The sequence below is a fragment of the Myotis yumanensis genome, unplaced genomic scaffold (genome assembly GCF_028538775.1).
Source record: "Myotis yumanensis isolate MYYU_CA2020_CCGP unplaced genomic scaffold, mMyoYum1.0.hap1 SCAF_2, whole genome shotgun sequence".
NCBI lineage: Eukaryota > Metazoa > Chordata > Mammalia > Chiroptera > Vespertilionidae > Myotis > Myotis yumanensis.
The window spans coordinates 23,320,485-23,334,687 of NW_027223753.1; the positions used below are offsets into that span (position 1 = coordinate 23,320,485).

At 43.4% G+C, this 14,203-nt stretch overlaps 1 pseudogene; it reads right to left on the reverse strand.

Moving 5' to 3' along the window:
* Positions 1 to 31: 31 nt before the first annotated feature.
* Positions 32 to 417, reverse strand: LOC139003170 (ubiquitin-ribosomal protein eL40 fusion protein-like; annotated as a pseudogene).
* Between the last annotated feature and the right edge of the window lie 13,786 nt (positions 418 to 14,203).

The window sequence follows — 14,203 nt, forward strand, 5'->3', positions numbered from 1 at the left end:
GGCAGAAGGCTGCCCTGTGGGCCTGAGGAGTTGGTGGAGGGGCCTTATTTAACCTTCTTCTTGGAGCACATGTTGTTGGTGTGGCCCCACTTCTTGTGGGAGTTGACAGTGCAGAGGTGCAGGTGAGTGTAACACTTGTGGCAGATCATCTTGTTGCAGTTGTACTTCTGGGAGAGCTGGCAGAGGGAGGGTTCGGTGATGCCACTCCACAGACAAAGCACCAAGTGCAGGGTGGGCTCTTTCTGAATATTTTAGTCTGAGAGAGTGCGGCCATCCTTCAGCTGTTTGTCCTCAAAAGTCAGGCGCTGCTGGTCAGGCAGGATGCTCTCCTTGTCTTGGATTTTAGCTTTGACATTCTCAATGTCAAACCTCAAGGGTGATGGTCTTGCCAGTTAGGGTCTTCACAAAGACCTTCATCTCTGTGTCTGCTGAGGAGGCTGCTCTATGACCTCATTGAAGAGAAAGAGCATGAAATAGAAATTTGAAAAAATCCCATTTAAATAGAATCAGAATTATAAAATGCTTAGGGATAAATTTGAAAAAATGGTGTACAAGACCTGTATATTGAAAACTAGAAAACATTGCCAATAGAAATTAAATAAAACCAACATAAATGGAGTGACGCACTATGATCAATAGTGTTAAGGTGTTATTTGTACCCAAACTGATCTAATACAATCCCAATTAAAACCCTAGTAGGCTTTTTTTTGGTAAAATATTTACAGCTGATTCCAAAATTTATATGGAAATGCAGAAGACCAACTAGAATAGTCAAAAACAACGTTGGAAAGAAGAACATAGTTGGAGAATCTATACTACCTGTGGAGGACAGATTCTAAGATGGCACCATTATCCTTTCATCCTGGTGTTCAGGCCTTTGTATAATCCCCTCCCCGTGTGTGGACAGGACCAGTGACTTGCTTCTAACCAATAAAATACGGTAAAGGTGATGAGATGTGATTTTGTGACTACATTAAGTTAGATAAGACTGTCCTGCTAGCAGACTCACTCTCAAGTCCTTTTCTCTCTCTGGCTCTCTCCCTTTCTCACTCTCCTTTATGATTTTGTTGGGGATGCCCAGGTGGCAGAGAATTGTAAGGGCCTCTAGGAGTTGAGAGCAGCTTCTAGCTGCCAGCCAACAAAAAACAGAAGCTCTCAGTTACACAGCTGCAGTGAACTGAATGCTGCTAATAAAACGTGGATTTTTTCCTAGTCAAGCCTCCAGATAAGAGGCCAGCTCTGGCCTACACTTTGATTACAGCCAGTGAGATGATAAGCAGAGGATCTAACTAAGCTATGCCCAGACTCTTTGTTGTGTGTGTGTGTGTGTGTGTGTGTGTGTGTGTGTTAATCTTCACCTGAGAATATTTTTCCTTTGACTTTCAGAGAGTGTGGGAGGGAGGAAGGGAGAGAGAGAACATCAATGTGAGAGAGACACATCTATTATGGTTGCCTCCCACACGTACCCATATTGGGCCTGAGGACCAAACCTGCAACCCAGGTACGTGCCCTTGACTGAGAATTGAACCTGTGACCCTTCAGTGCACGGACCAGCACTCTAATGACTGAGTAACACTGGCCAGGGCTATGCCTGAACTCTTGATCTACAGATACTGTGAGATAATAAATGTGTATTGTTTCAAACTTTCAAATTTGTGGTCATTTGTTATTCAGCAATAAATAGATAACAACTCCACTACCTGATTTCATGACTTATTATAAAGCTACTATAATCAAGAATATGTGATATGGGCACTAAGATAGAGACAGATAGGTATATGGAACAGAACAGAATCCAGAAATAGACCCATACAAATATGGCTAAGTAATTTTCAACACACGTGCCAAGGCAATTTAATGGGGGCAATGGATAGCTTTGTACAAATACACACACACACGCCACCACCACCAACAACAACAACAACACAACAACAACAACCCAGACCTTTACTTCTCACCATGTACAAAAATAGCTCAAAATGTGCCCAGGTAGCCTGGCTCAGTGGTTGAGGGTCGACCTATGAACCAGGAGGTCACGGTTTGATTCCCAGTCAAAAATATTTTTTAAAAAATAGCTCAAGCCGAAACTGGTTTGGCTCAGTGGATAGAGCGTCGGCCTGCGGACTGAAGGGTCCCAGATTCGATTCCGGTCAAGAGCATGTACCTGGGTTGCGGGCACATACCCAGTGGGGGGGGTGCAGGAGGCAGCTGATCGATGTTTCTCTCTCATCGATGTTTCTAACTCTCTATCTCTCTCCGTTCCTCTCTGCAAAGAATCAATAAAATAAATTTTAAAAAAAATAGCTCAAAATGGATCATAGACCTAAATGTACAAGTAAAAACCTATAACACTTCTAAAAGAAAACATGGAAGAAAATCCTAGTGACTTTGAGTTTGGTAAAGATTTTATTTTATTTTTTAAAATATATTTTTATTGATTTCAGAGAGGAAGGGAGGATAGAGAGATAGAAACATCAATGATGAGAGAGAATCACTGATCGGCTGCCTCCTGCACACCCCCTACTGGGGATCAAGCCCACAATTCAGGCATGTGCCCCCGGCTGGAACCGAACCTGGGACCCTTCAGTCTGCAGGCCGATGCTCCATCCACTGTGCCAAACCGGCTAGGGTGAGTTTGGTAAAGATTTTTAAAAATATAATACAAAAAGCACTGCCGTAACCGGTTTGGCTCAGTGGATAGAGCGTCGGCCTGCGGACTGAAAGGTCCCGGGTTCAATTCCGGTCAAGGGCATGTACCTTGGTTGCGGGCACATCTCCAGTAGGGAGTGTGCAGGAGGCAGCTGATTGATGTTTCTCTCTCATCGATGTTTCTAACTCTCTGTCTCTCTCCCTTCCTCTCTGTAAAAAATCAATAAAATATATATTTTTTTAAAAAGCATTAACTGTAAATGAAAAATGTTAATAAATTGGATTTCATTAAAATTAACATGTCTTGCTCCTCAAAAGATACTGCTATGAAAATGAAGAGGCAAGCCATCCTGAAAGAAGATATTTTCAGAACATATATCTGATAAAGGACTAGTATCTAGAATATATGAAGAATTCTTATAATTTAATAAGACAATCCAATTTAAAAAATGGTTAAAATATTTGAACAGAAACTTTATCTAAGAAAATATACCAAAGGCAAAATAAGCATTTGAAAACATGCTGAACATAATTTGTCATTTACGAAGTGTAAATTGAAACCAAAATGAGATACCATCATACTCCCATTGGAAGACTAAAATGAAAAAGACTGAGCATACCAAGTGTTTGGGAGGATGTGGAGCAACTGTAATTCTCATACACTTCTGTGAGAATGTAAACTTATCAGTCACTTTGGGAAACAGTTTGCCCTGAGTGGTAGCTCAGTTGGTTAGAGCATCCTCCCAATATGCCAAGGTTACAGGTTCAATCTCTGGCCAGGGCACATATAAGAAGCAACCAATGAATGTATAAATAAGTGGAACAACAAATTGAGGATGTCTCTCTTCTCTCTCAAAATTCAATCAATAATATATATAAATAAATAAAAGTTATGCACTTACCATAAAACCCACTCATTCCACTCCTAGATGTTTACCTAAGCAAATGTTCATACTAGTAGTTTAATTTGCAGTGGACTCAAACTGAAAACAGCCCAAATGCTCATTAACATGTGAATGAGTGAATAAAATAGTTACGTATTCGTTTAATGGAATGCTATTCAACATTAAAAACCAATGAATTGCCCCTCTGGTGTCGCTCAGTGGTTGAGTGTCAACCCATGAACCAGGAGGTCACGGTCGGATTACTGGTTAGAGTATAGGCGGCCTCTATCCCCACTAGGGAAGGTGCAGGAGGCAATAATTTTGGTGAGAGAAGCAGCCAAAAAATGAATTTATTCCGGATATATAAAATACTAGAAAATAAAAACTAGTCTATGGTGACAGAAAAGAGGCAGAACTACAAAGGAACAGGAGGAAACTTTTGAGGGTGATGGATATGTTCATTATCACACACACACACACACACACACACATATTAATCATCACCTGAAGATATGTTTTTATTGATTTTTAGAGAGAGGGGAAGGGAGAGAAACATAGTGTGAGAGAGAAACATCCATCAGTTGCCTCCCGTGTGTACCCAACTGGGGATCAAACCCGCAGCCTAGATAGTGCCCAGACCGGGTATGAACCTTTTGGCTTACTAGACAGCATTTTAACCAATGAGCCACCCGGTCAGGGCATGTTCATTATCTTGATTGCAGTGATGGATTCACACGTGTATACCTATGTCAAAACTTATCAGATTGCACACTTCAAATATGTGAAATTTACTGAATGTCATTTAAACCTCAGTTGAATTGGGGGGTTGAGGAGAAGCAAAGAATGCAAGCTTCCTGTGGGCCCGAGGACGTGAAATCAGGTATTGGGGGGGGGGGGGGGGGGGGAGGGAGGAGCTACGTCGCGCATGCTCAGTCCTCTCTCCACGCTCCCCAGTCGGATCCCCGCTGGGAGGCGTGGCTGACGCGTGCGTAGCCGGATAGGACGCCATAGTGAGCGGGAGGCCACGAGGTGCGCTCGCTCGTCGCTCCTGGGAGACGGTCTCACAGAACTCGACGGCCCTGTCTCCCGAGGGCACCGCGAAGCACTGAACGGCTCTGCAATGAAGCAAGTAAGTTGCAGCGGTGTTCACTTCGGAACAATCTTTCGAAGCTGTGGGGAAAGTGGGCTCGAAAGGCAGGGAACAACCCGTGGGGGAGCTGTGGTAATTTTTGCTTTCTTGTCCGTCTCCCGATTCAGTCATGAACTCAGGAGGGAAAGGACTATTTCGTACGTGACCGCCCAAGTGTCCCTCCCCTGCAAGCACCCTTGCGTCAGGATGGGTCGCTGGTCAGTACATTTTTGTTGAAGGGGTTGAGAAATCACAGTCAAGCCGCTTGTACGTCAGACCAGGGTTCAGATCTAGGCCTTTTCGACTTCAAACCCCGAGGACTTGCTTGGAAAGCGTAATTGAAATCTGAAAAAATTCGGTAGGCCCCAGCCGGTGTGCCTCAGCTGCTGCTAGAGCCTCCTCAGCCCGCGCGCCGGAAGGTCGCGGGTTCGGTTCCTGGGCTGCAGGTTCCGCCCCGGCCCCCGTCGCGCGCACATAGAGGAGGCAGCCTGCTGATGTGTCTCTTGCACATCGATGTTTCTCTCTCTCTCCTCCCCCCCCCCACCCCCACGCCTCTTTCCACTCTCTCTAAAAATGAATGGAAAAAATCACCTCAGGTGAGGATTAACAACAAAAAAATTGGTATTCATATTCGGATTCATCGCTTTAATCGACGCAGTGACTTTGTCAGCCCCAAAATGCCCGCCATCAATAAGGAGGGATTTAGAGTTAGATGGGGGTGTAGTTTCAAAAATTACATCACATTGGTCCAACGAGTACTATGCACCTTCCCTTTTCCAGGCACTTTGGCGCTGGGGGTATTCCTGAGGAAGGTGGACATTTTCCCTGCCCTCACATAAAACAGGTAAGAGAATCAATAACAAAACAGCTTGCTAAGTGCTCGATAGGAAGCTTCTAAGATCTCTTTTTTCCCTCCCTCAAAATTTGGAGTTTTACCAGGATATGCTCTTATGTGAGTTGGTGTGTTTTTTTTTCTTTGTTTCTTTTTCCTTCTCACTGTGCTGAGCACAGAATGGGCCCTTTCTGGATACTAAAAAGCTATTTAAAAAGTATGTAATTATCTGTTTTTCTTAAATTTTTAGGTGTTCTTAATAAATATTGGATACTTATAATTTGATGGTTATTTGTATTATAAATACTGGTTTTTGCTTTGTCTTCACTTTCTTTGTAATATCTGTTGATGAATTTAAATTCTTTTTTAAAATATGTTTTTTTTAATTGATTTCAGAGAGGAATGGAGAGGGAGAGAGAGATAGAAACATCAATGATGAGGGAGTTGATCCCCACTGGGGATCGAGCCCGCAACCCGGGCATGTGCCCTTGACCGGAATCGAACCCGGGACCTTTCAGTCCCCGGGCTGACGCTCTATCCACTGAGCCAAACCAGCTAGGTCCTAGTTTCTAGGGCACATTTAAATTCTTAATTTTAATCTAGTTAAAATGATGGTCTTTTTATTTTTTAATGCTTAGTATGTTTTTGGTTAGTATGTTTTGGTTCTTTCCCATCTCAAGTTGCTTATATTTTTTTCTTAATGTTTTTCAAGACTTGCCTTTCAGCAGAATTGATTTTTGTGTATGAGGTGAAAATAGGACTCAGATTTTATATTTTTCCACATAGATAGTCTGTTTTCCCAGTTCCATTATTAATTAGTTTGGCCTTTGTCTAGTGGTCTGCAATGCCACCTTTGTCATTGTTCCCAGACTCTCTATATTGTTTCCAGACTCTGCATTCTGTTTTACTAGCCAATTTATCTAACTCTAGGCCACTTACCTCACTGTCTTAATTACCACGTTTTTGTAATAAGACTTAATAGGACAAATTCCTCACTTTTTTTTTTAATTGATTTCAGAGAGAGGAAGGGACAGGGAGAAACATCAGTGATGGGAGAGAATCATTGATCAGCTGCTTCCTGCATGCCTTCTGCTGGGGATTCAGCCTGCAACCTGGGCATGTGCCCTGGCCAGGAATTGAACCCTGACCTCCTGGTTCATGGGTTGACACTCAACCACTGAGCCATGCCGGTCGGGGACCTTTTCTATTCATTTAATAGCTTTTTTAAAAGTTATATCATGTTTGCTTACCAATGTCTACATGAATCAATACCTTTATCCTTGTCCTAAGCAGTACAAGAACCTTTAGAACACTTTAACTCTAAGTCTTATCATCCCACATCCTAACTTACATGCTGATGATCAATATTTTAGCTTTTTAAAAAATGTTATTCATGAGATATTTATTAAAATAACATTTAGGGGGGAACAACAATACAATGAACATCATTACTGAAAACTGTATACCATCATGCAAAAAAGGATTTCATTTTGGCCCTGGCCAGTGTTGCCAAATGGTTAGAGTGTCAGTCTGCACACTGAAGAATCTGGGTTTGATCCCTGGTCAAGAGCACATACCTGGGTTTTGGTTCACTCCCCACCCCTGATTGGGGATCATGGGGGAGGCAATCAGTCAATGGGGCTCTCTCCCATCGATGTTTCTCTCTCTCTCTCCCTTTCTCTCTCCCTCCCTCCCTCCCTCCCACTCTTTCTTAAAAAGCAATGGGAAAAATATCCTCAGGTGAGGATTCACCAACCCCCTCAAAAAAAAAAAAGGGATTTCATTGGGAAATCAATTTCTAATTTATGGCAAGTTGTACTTTCAGAAATAAAACCACAAAACAACACAATCTAATTCAATCTTAAAGTCTGGAATGCTGAGCAAGGAATGTTCTTATTTTTGTTGTTAATCCTTACCCAAGGATATTTTTTCCATTGATTTGATTTTTAGAGAAAGTGGAAGGGAGGGGGTAAAACAGAGAGAGAGAGAGAGAGAGAGAGAGAGAGAGAGAGAGAGAGAGAGAGAGAGAGACATCAATGTGCCCTTGACCAGAATCAAATCTGTGACCCTTCAGTCCATGAGCCGACACTCTAACCACTGAGCTACCAGCTAGGGATGTTCTTACTCTTTGTAGAAGCGCCTTCTTTTTTTTAAAAAATATATTTTTATTTATTTCAGAGAGGAAGGGAGAGGGACAGAGAGATAGAAACATCCCATTTGCAACAGCATGGATGGAACTGGAGAGCATTATGCTAAGTGAAATAAGCCAGTCAGAGAAAGATAAATACCACATGATCTCACTCATTTGTGGAATATAGTGAACAACATAGACGGATGAACAGGGACAGATCCAGAGACAGAGAAGCAGCAATCAGACTGTCAAACCTTAGAGGGAAAGTAGGGGAGGGTGGGGGTAAGGGGGAGAGATCAACCAAAGGACTTGTATGCATGCATATAAGACAACAGGGGCATGAGAGCATGAGTGGGGGGGAGGGTTGGGGGTTAATGGGGGGGTGAGGACACATATGTAATACCTTAACCAATAAAGAAATTAAAGATTAAAAAAAAAAAGAAAGAAACATTAATGAGGAGAGAAAGTCATCAATCGGCTGCCTCCCGCACCCCCCACACTTGGGATCAAGCCCACAACTCAGACATATGCCCTGACCGGGAATTGTACCGTGACCTCCTGGTTCACAGGTCGATGCTTAACCACTGAGCCATGCCTGCCAGGCAGAAGCTCCTTCTTTACACTGTCAGGTACCAGGACTCTGCCTTATGGTGTGATTTCAGCCACCAAGTCATCAACAATAATGTGTTCTAGTTCTTTCTTTTTAATTACCTCTTTACAGTGTGCCTTCAGTTGATCCTTTCAGCCACATAGAATTAATTTAGCTCTTAACAACTCTTTGAGGCATTCTCTTCCTGCAGTTTCTATTAACTTTTGGTTAATTGCTGCTCTCATCTGCATCTCTTTGTTTCTCTTGCTAATGGACCATGGTAGCAGGTGAGGGCTGTCCCTTCTCATCAATGAAATGATTCTTATGGAAATGATTCTTGAGCTGAAGTCTGTTACCTACCACACTTGTCATCTGCCTGGACTTGATCATCTTTCTTCACCACTGATATAGTCACCATTTTCAATTATTCTCTTATTCTGTCTTACAGCAACCCATTCTTTTTTTTTTTTCCCCAAAGCACTTGTCTTGGAATATATTTTGGGGTTTTTTAAATTTGTTTATTGTCTATCACTGTATTCTTTGTAAGTGCAAGGAAGTACAAGGTCTGCTTTGTTCACTAACTGGTAGGCATTTAGTAAATGTTTGTTGAATGAATGAATATATATTTGTATTTTGGAAAGATCACCCTGATGCAATTAGAGGATGTATCTAAGAATATAAGACTAGAGGTAGGGAGTTAGGGGGCTGTTGCACTTATCCAGGCAAGAGTTAGTGGTAACCTAGACTTGGATAATAGCAGTAGGGATATAGAAAAGTAGAGACTATTAAAATATATTAGGAGTTAGAATCCACAGGATTTTATTACCATTTTAAAAAAATATATTTTATTGATTTTTTACAGAGAGGAAGGGAAAGGGATAGAGAGTTAGAAACATCGATGAGAGAGAAACATCGATCAGCTGCCTCCTGCACACTCCCCCACTGCCCCCCACTGGAGATGTGCCTGCAACCAAGGTACGTGCCCTTGACTGGAATCGAACCTGGGACCCTTGAGTCTGCAGGCTGACGTTCTATCCACTGAACCAAACCGGTTAGGACTTATTACCATTTTTATATGGGGCATGAGTTAAGTGGTATTTTGTTTGTTGGTGTTTTTTAAAAAAAATATATTTTCTTGATTTTTTACAGAGAGGAAGGGAGAGGGATAGAGAGTTAGAAACATCGATCAGCTGCCTCCTGCACACCCCCTATTGGGGATGTGCCTGCAACCAAGGTACATGCCCTTGACCGAAATCAAACCCGGGACTCTTCAGTCCCCAGGCCGACGCTCTATCCAGTGAGCCAAACCGGCGAGGGCTGTTGGTGGTTTTTTGTTGTTGTTTTTTTATCCTCAATCGAGGATATTTTTCCATTGATTTTTAGAGAGAGTGAAAGACAGAAATATTGATATGAGAGAAACACATTGATTGGTTGCCTCCTGCACGTGCCCTGACCAGGGTCTGGGTGGAGGGGAACCTGCAACCGAGATACATGTCCTTGACAGATTCAGGGACCCTTCAGCCCCCAGGCTGAGGCTCTATCCACTGAGTCAAACCGGCTAGGGCAAGTGATGTTTTTTAGGGTTTTATCTTTATTCTCTCTTCGTGCAACACATCCGCTTTGCGAGTTCTCATTGATGCCTATGGCTCCAGTTACTATCTGTATGCTTTTAACTCTTAAATATGTAGCTTTAAGTGAAACGTTTTTTTCTGGGTTTCACATCATATATTCAACCATGTATGAGACAACTGTACTAGAATATCTTGCAGTCATTATCTTTCTTGCCAAACCTGCTCCTCTTTTAGTGTTTTTAATCTCAGGATATGGTACCACCAACCTCTGATTTGCTCAAGCCAGAAACCTATTAGTGGGTGGCTCTTGTAGCCCAACTTAGGTGGCGATAGGAATATAAGTGTCATCCCTTTAAAAAGGGTATGACTGTCCTGGCTGGTTTGGCTCAGTGGATGGAGTGTCGGCCTGCGGACTGAAGGGTCCCGGGTTTGATCCGGACAAGGGTACATGCCTGGGTTGTGGGCTTGATCCCCCACTGCGCATGGGAGGCAGCTGGTCAATGATTCTCTCTCATCATTAATGTTTCTATCTTTCTCTCCCTCTTCCTTCCTCTCTGAAATCAATAAAAATATATTTTGTTAAAAAAGGGTATGATTGATTTGCTCTCCTCTTCATTTTCTATTTTTATTTACTATTAAAGGAAAGGAAAGCTATGATAATGATTGAGATTATGTAGAAAGAAAATGAGGACATGTCCCAGGAGCATATCAGAAGACCATGGGAATTATCATGTATTCAGCACCTATAAGTGCTAATTGCTATGTTTGGCCTTTACCATTCATTAATTAATTTAATCTTTTCACAACTCTATGAGATTTTTATGAGTGAGGAAATTACAGTTCATAATGACACTATGGCTTGATCAAGGTTACATGTCCACTTGCAGTAGAGCTGATATTTGAGCCAAGTTTTTCTGATTTCAAGTGTTTCAGTATGTAACAAGGTGGAATTATAAATCAAAGCACAGGAACACAATATGACTGTTGTTAAATATTGCCAAATTGCTTTCCAAAGGAATCCTATATAATAAAGAGTGAATATGCAAATTGACCATCACTCCACCACAAAGATGGCTGCACCCACAGCTGAGGCCGAGTTCCCAAGTAAGCCTTAAGGAGCAATCAGCAGGGACCTCAGGCCACGCCCCCCCACCCTGGCGCCAAGCCGGGAGACCTCAGGCCGCACCTCCCACATGGCAGGGCTTGACAGGGGACCTCAGGTCGTGCCCCCTGCCCTGCGCCAGGCCGGGGGACCTCAGGCCGTGCCTCCCACCTGGCAGGGCTTGACGGGGGACCTCAGGCCACGCCCCTGCCCAGCAGGGATTGACAGGGGACCTCAGGCCGCACCCCCTGCCTTGGTGCCAGGCCGGGGGACCTCAGGCCACGCCCCCTGCCTGGCGCCAGGCCGGGGGACCTCAGGCCGCACCCCCCACCCTGGCACCGGGCCCGGGGACCTGAGGCCGTACCCCCCACCCCGGCGCCAGGCCAGGGGCCCTGAGGCTGCGCCCCACACCCAGCGGGGCTTGACAGGGGACCTCAAGGTGCACCCCCACACCCCAGTGCTGGGCCGGGGGACCTCAGGCTGTTCCCCCCGTCCTGGCGCCAGGCCGGAGGAACTCAGGCTGCGCCCCCTGCCCTGGTGCCAGGCTGGGGGACCTCAGGCCACGCCCCCCACCCCAGTGCCAGGCTGGGGGACCTCAGGCCATGCCCCCCGCCTGGCAGGGCTTGATGGGGGACCTCAGGTTGCACCCCCCACCCTGGTGCCAGGCTGGTGGACCGCAGGCCACCCCCCCCCCCCCCGTGGGGCTTGACAGGGGGACCTCAGTCCACGCCCCCCCACCTGGCTCCAGGCCAGGCGACCTGAGGCTGCGCCCCCCCAACCCAGCGGGGCTTGACAAGGGTGGGACCGGTCGGGTCTGGATCTAGCCCAATGAGGGGGGGGGGCTGGCTGGGTCTGGGTCTCGTGTGATTTTTGAGGCACACGTGGGTGGGTGGGGACTTGACTCTCGGTCCCGTGGTGCACCCCAGACTCTGACAGGAGGAAGATTTTCATATACATTTTACTAATATTCTTTCATCTCTGAGACTTCTATTATAGAGAAAGGGCAAATAGCAATATTAAAACATTTCCTCTAATTAATCCCCTTTTAATGTGCACAGATTTCGTGCACCGGGCCACTAGTATACTGATATAAAATGTCAATGTACAGTTCCTTTACAATATCTTCATTATTGAGCATGTAATATAATTTAAAAAAAAATAATGGAGCCTGGCCAAGTTTAGGGTTTTGGGTCCTCCATGTGTGCTGCAGAAGACCCAGGAAATAGGCTTGATTTGGGTCAGTTCAGTTCCAGCTTGGGTGGAACTACATTTGTGAACTTGTTTTGGGTGTCAGAACCAGGGACAGCTCCTCCTGTCCCTCCCCCTGCTGACCCTTGGCTGGTGTGAGCCGGGGTGAGAGTGGGCAGATTTGGGCATGGTGTACTTCTAGCATCTTCTCTGTTTCTTGCTTCCTTTTTTATGCTAGAATATCACAACTAATAGTTCCTGGCATATGTGGGGTTATTCACCTTCATAATTTCTGCTAACGCTGCTTGGTATGCCTTGTTCCCATCTTTTGCCTGGCCAATTCCTGCTCATCCTCCCAGGCCTTTTTAAGTAGGAATCTCTTCTAGGAAACCTACCCTGATTACTCCAGACTTGGTTAGACATACCTCCTTTTAGTTCCCATGCTTGCCTTTGTTATTTTTTTAAAAATATTTTTTATTGATTTCAGAGAGGAAGGAAGTGGGAGAGAGAGATAGAAACATCAATGATGAGAGAAAATCATTGACTGACTTCCTCCTGCATGACCCCTACTGGGGATTGAGCCCACAATCCTGGCATGTGCTCTGACTGAGAATTGAACTGTGACCTCCTAGTTCATAGGTTGATGTTCAGCCACTGAGCACATGGGCCAGGCTTGCCTCTATTATTATATTTAAAATTACATTGAAATCAGCATCTGTGCTCTCCAGTACAGTAGCCACTTGAAATGTTGCTAATGTGAATTGAGATGTACCATGAGTGTAAAATACACACCATATTTCAAAGACTATATACAAAGAATGTAAAATATTCATAATTTTTATATTGATGACATGTTGAAATGATAATATTTTGAGGTTAAGTAATATATTATTAAATTTAATTTCCTGTTTTCCTTTTTATAATGTGACTACTAAAAAATCTAAAATTACATATGTATCCTGCATGATATTTCTATTGGATAGCATATATAGATAGATAGATAGATAGATATTTGTCTCTTCTTAGTTGGTAGAGACTGGCTCTTATCTATTCTTGTCTCTGTATTTCTTAAGCATAATACTTGGGATGGGTGGGAATAGCTGATGCTAGTCCTCAGAACTTGGGGCTGGAGTATCAAAGGTCCAACAGACATTATTACATTAGTTGGTTTTTCCATCTAGGAACTTGGCTTCTCTCTTTACTTAACTCAGGCTTTAAAAAAATTATTTATTGTTGAAAGTATTACATATGTCCCCCTTTCCCCCCCATTTACTCCCTCTAGACCGCCCCTGCCCCAACCCCAGGCCTTCAACACCCTGTCTGTATCCATGGATTATGCATATATGCATACAAGGTCTTTGGTTGATTACCTCTCACCCATCCACCCTCCCCTACCTTCCCTCTGAGATTTCCCACTCTGTTCCATGCATCTATGTCTTTGGATCCACTCTGTTGATCAGTTTATTTTGTTACTTAGATTCCACATATGAGTGTGATCTTAACTCAGGCTTTTTAAATATGTCTTATTGATTCTTACAGATTTTCTCATACATCACAAATATCTCATAAAATTTATTTCTAAGTATTTTGAATTGGGTATTTTATTATTATAGTTTATAGTTAGTTATTACTGAGTAAATGCTACAGATTTTAAAATAATAGTCCCTGCCTGTTCTGGCTATTTATCTACTGCTCTCAGCTGAAGCCTCCCTATCTATTCTGTGATGCGCCAGGAATTTTGTGAGGTTTGAGTTAACATATGTAAAGTTTGGAACAGTGCCTGGCACTTAATATTAAGTAAACACTTAATAATGTTAGCTATTATCATCATAATTTTAATTAATCTGTAATAGAATTCTATATGCTAGTGTTGGGCTTGTAATTTTTGCATCCATATTCCTGAGATCTCTTTTTGTAATACCATCATTTAATAAGAGATAAGGCTCTTTATCTGCTATTATGAACGAATTATAAAAATTCCCCTTTTTTCCATATTCTATTGATTTTTTTAAGGAGAGAGAGAGACACACAGAGAGAGAGAGAGAGAGAGAGAGCGTGCGCCCTGGCCGGCTAACTAGTTGGTTAGAGCATTGTCCCGATACACCAAGGTTGCAGGTTCAATCCCAGT